Source organism: Euleptes europaea, chromosome 7 (assembly GCF_029931775.1).
Source record: "Euleptes europaea isolate rEulEur1 chromosome 7, rEulEur1.hap1, whole genome shotgun sequence".
Classification (NCBI taxonomy): Eukaryota; Metazoa; Chordata; class Lepidosauria; order Squamata; family Sphaerodactylidae; genus Euleptes; species Euleptes europaea.
Window position 1 is genome coordinate 97,662,322 of NC_079318.1, and position 4,558 is coordinate 97,666,879.

At 47.3% G+C, this 4,558-nt stretch overlaps 1 non-coding gene across 1 annotated transcript; it reads right to left on the reverse strand.

Moving 5' to 3' along the window:
* Nucleotides 1–2,713: 2,713 nt before the first annotated feature.
* On the reverse strand, nt 2,714–2,782 carry TRNAG-GCC (transfer RNA glycine (anticodon GCC)). Its single transcript has one exon. It is a non-coding gene; the product is annotated as a tRNA-Gly (tRNA).
* Nucleotides 2,783–4,558: the final 1,776 nt, after the last annotated feature.

Here is a 4,558-nt window from a genome sequence, read left to right on the forward strand (position 1 = left end):
TTTTTCAGATGACCAGAAGCGGTAACCTTTAAGGTCTCAAGTCCCTTCCTCAGGTCTCCGGAACATAAATCTCTGGAAGGGGATGAATGTGTGGTGTCTCTCTGGCACATGCGTTCTTGTGCATGCACATGAACACCCACCATCCATGGCTCAGCCTGCACCTGGCCAGGGTTATTTAGTGGTAAGCAATGATTTTCTCTAGCACATCTTCAGCCTGAGGGGCAAACCTCTTCTGTGAGCCAGTGCAGGACAGATTTTGGCTGAGCGGACGGGTGCAGCAGGTGGAAAACTGCCTTTAGCACCACGGGTGATGATTCTTAGTGTAAAAAAACAAACAAACCAGGGTGTGGAAGAGTTTAAAGACCATGTAAAGAACAGATTTACATTACTAAGTTCTAGTGAACGTGAACCGGGAAAAGTGTGGTGTGAAACCTGAGATATTATCAAGGAAGAATACGCAAAGAATATGCCTGTAGCCAAAAGAAATGAAAAAAGAGAAATAAGTGGGTTGTAGATCAAACCAAGCCTGAACTCTCCATAGATGAAACGAAAATGATAAAACTGAGGTACTTTGAAGCTAAAATGAAGCTAAAATGACCAAGTGGAGGTACTTTGGTCACATTGTGAGAAGGCAAGATTCGCTGGAAAAGACAATCGTGCTAGAAAAAGTGGAAGGCAGCAGGAAAAGAGGAAGACCCAACAGGAGATGGATTGACTCTATAAAGAAAGCCATGGCCTTTTATTGTATTTGTTTGTTTTGTTTTGTGTTATAAAAATTTTAAAAAAATTAATAAAGAAAGAAAGAAAGCCATGGCCCTCAGTTTGCAAGACCTGAGCAAGGCTGTTAAGGATAGGACATGATTCAGTCAGGAGACTCTGAGGTTTTGAAAGCTATAAATGGGTGAGAACATATTAAGCAAGCTTGCTGATTAGAGATAGATATTCGGAATGCATCTCATCAGTTCTGAAAGGACTTCTTTCATTTCTAACTCTTTTCCAGACACAATTCAGAATGTGGCTTCTTGCTTTAAAATCCAAAATGGTTTGAGGCCAGGGCACTTGAAGGAACAGCTGCTCCCATATGTGGCTCAATGTCCTAGGTTCAATCCCTGGCATCTCCAGTTAAAGGAACTAGGCAAGTAGGTGATGTGAAAGACCTCTGCCTGAGACCCTGGAGAGCAGCTGGCAGTCTGAGTAGACAATACTGACTTTGATGAACCAAGGGTCCAATTCAGTATAAGGCAGCTTCATGTGTTCAAATCTGTCCCAATAGTCAAAATCTTCATAGGAGGACCTGGAAAAGACAATAATGCTAGGAAAAGTTGAAGGCAGCAAGAATAAAGGAAGCCCCAACAGATATGACTCTGTAAAGGAAGCCACGGCCCTTGGTTTGTAAGACCTGAGTACGGCTGTCGATGATAGGATGTTTTGGAGCTCATTAATTTATAGGATCTCCATAAGTAGGAAGTGACTTAACAGCACTTAACATACGTACAGCCATGAAGGAGCTTGAAAAGATTCTTAAGTGGCAGGATGTGTCACTGGCAACCAAGATCAAGTTAATTCATGCCATCGTATTCCCTATTACTATGTATGGGTGTGAAAGCTGGACAATGAAGAAAGCTGAGAGGAAGAAAGTAGATTCCCTTGAAATGTGGTGTCGGCGGAGAGTGTTTTGGATAACGTGGACTGCCCAAAAACAAATCAGTGGGTTCTAGATCAAACCAAGCCTGAACTGACCCTTGAAGCTAAAATGACTAAACGGAGGCTATCGTACTTTGGTCACATTATGAGAAGACAAGAGTCACTGGAAAAGACAATCATGCTATGAAAAGTCGAGGGCAGCAGGAAAAGAGGAAGACCCAACGAGATGGATTGACTCAATAAAGGAAGCCACAGCCCTCAATTTGCAAGATCTGAGCAAGGCTGTCAAAGATAGGACATTTTGGAGGACTTTGATTCATAGGGTCGCCATGAGTCGGAAGCAACTTGATGGCACTTAACACAAACACAACATACACAAATACAAAAGAGTTCCTATTTTTGTTTGTAGAATATTTCAATGGATTCTACCCCCGCCCTCCGTTCCAGACTGATTTTAGGGCTCTTATTCTTCTTGAATTTTTTTTTTAGTTTACAAAGCACCACGCAGCGTCAAAGGAGCGCTGTTGGCCATTTTAGAGGCGGGGAAACTGAGGCCAGGGAAACCCATCTGGGACCAAGGGGAGCCGGCGACTCCGGGGCCTAGCAGGGATTAGATCATACGTCCCAACTGGCCTTTGTCTGCTTCTGGCCACTTTTCACCCCACCTGCCCTGTTACACAAGAGGAGGAGGGAAAATCCATAGGTGTCGTCCCCCCCAGCTGGGTGAGAATTGCAGCTTTTCCTTTTTCTCTTTTCCCAATCTTCACAGCTTCTTTAATTGGTACGATACGTTCATCCTGCCCCAACGGGTGGGGTGGGGGTGTCAGCGCGAGAGGAACGTTCATCCACCCTCTCTCTCAGTGTTGCTTCCAACCCTTTTATTCCCCCTACCCATCTCCCCCTCCCATCCTTTCCGAAGAACAGGCTCACATGAACCCATGAAGCTGCCTTATACTGAATCAGACCCTGGGTCCATCAAAGTCAGTATTGTCTACTCAGGCTGGCAGCGGCTCTCCAGGGTCTCCAGGCAGAGGTCTTTCACATCACCTACCTGCCTGGTCCCTTTAACTGGAGATGCCGGGGATTGAACCTGGGACCTTCTGCATGGCAAGCAGATGCTCTACCACTGAGCCACGGCCCCTCCCTTAGAGGCTGGGTATGGATTCAGTACAGCTGTGCTAGCCAGTCAGTCAACCCGTGTTCTGCCGGGGAGTGCTCAAAAAGAATGGAGGTCTTATCTGTTTAGAGTTATTCTTGGGACCCGTTTGACTTTAAAAAGCCCCCAAAGCAAGCGTTTTGAAATAAACTAATAACGAAGCTCAAGACAATGCATTCTGTGGGCCTTAACAGAGATCTAGGATTCCTGTCTAGTGGTTTGGAGCGATTGGACTCTAATCTGGAGAATGGGATTTGATTCCCCACTCATCCACATAAGCGGCAGACTCTAAGCTGGAGAACAGGTTTGATTCTATTTCACAGGGTGTCTGTTGTGGGGAAGGGAAGGTGATTGTAAGCCAGTTTAATTCTGCCTTAAGTGGTAGAGAGAGTCGGCATATAAGAACTGACTCTTCTTCTCCGTCTATTCCAACCCCCTGCTTGATGCAGGATCAGCCTAGAGCAGCAGTTCTCAAACTGTGCTCTACGGTGCCCACGGTGCTCCGCGAAGCACCTCCTAGTGCTCCGTGAAGAGATTGGAAAGAAAAATACTACTGTCATTCAGTTTAGTATATAGGCGCTAGGTGAAAATTAGTGCTCCGTGACGAATTTCTCTCCTGAAAAATGCTCCACGTCTCACAAGGTTTGGGAACCGCTGGCCTAGAGCATCCCTGACAAGTGTTTGTCCAGCCCCTGCTTGAAGACTGCCAGAGAGGGGGAGCTCACCGCCTCCCAAGGCAGCCGATTCCACTGCTGAACTACTCTTACCGTAAAAAAAAACCCCAAAAACCCCAATGTCCAGCCGGTACCTTTCAGCCCGTAATTTATACCCATTGTTGCGAGTCCTGCCCTCTGCTGCCAACAGGAACACCTCCCTGCCCTCCTCTGAGTGACAGCCCTTCAAATCCTTCAAGAGAGCCATCCTGTCCCCCCTCGACCTCCTCTTCTCCAGACTTCGCTTATGCAGGATAGCAAAGCACTGTATGAAATTCAAGTATTGGAAGCACTTTGATGGTAAAAAAAAATCACAGCCAATATATGGAGACCCCTCATAAGGATGAACAGAAGTGGTTTGCCATTGCCTGCCTCTGCTTAGCAACCCTGGACTTCCTTATTGGTCTCCCATCCAATTACTAACCAGGGCTGACCCTGTTTAACTTCCAAGATCAGCTGGGATTGGGCCAGTTTGGGCCATCCAGGTAAGGGCAGTCACATTTAAGGTAAAGGTAGTCCCCTGCGCAAGCACCAGGGAAGAAGAAGACGAAGACGAATTGGCTTTTATATGCCGACTTTCTCTACCACTTAAGGGAGACTCAAACCGGCTTACAATCACCTTCCCTTCCCCTCCTCACAAAGGACGCCCTGTGAGGTAGGTGGGGCTGAGAGAATGTGTCTTGCCCAATGTCACCCAGCTGGCTTCATGTGGAGAAGTGGGGAAACAAATCCAGTTCACCAGATTAGCCTCTGCCACTCATGTGGAGGACTGGGGAATCAAACCCCGTTCTCTGGAGTCCGCCGCTCCAAACCACTGCTCTTAACCACTACACCACGCTGGCTCCATGGGGTGACGTCACATCTCGACGCTTGCTAGGCAGACTATGTTTTACGGGGTGGTTGGCCATTGCCTTCCCCGTTCGTCTACACTTTCCCCCCAGCAAGCTGGGTAGGCATTTTACCGACCTCGGAAGGATGGACGGCTGAGTCAGCCTCGAGCCGGCTTCCTGAAACCGGCTTCTGTCGGGATCGAACACAGGTCAGG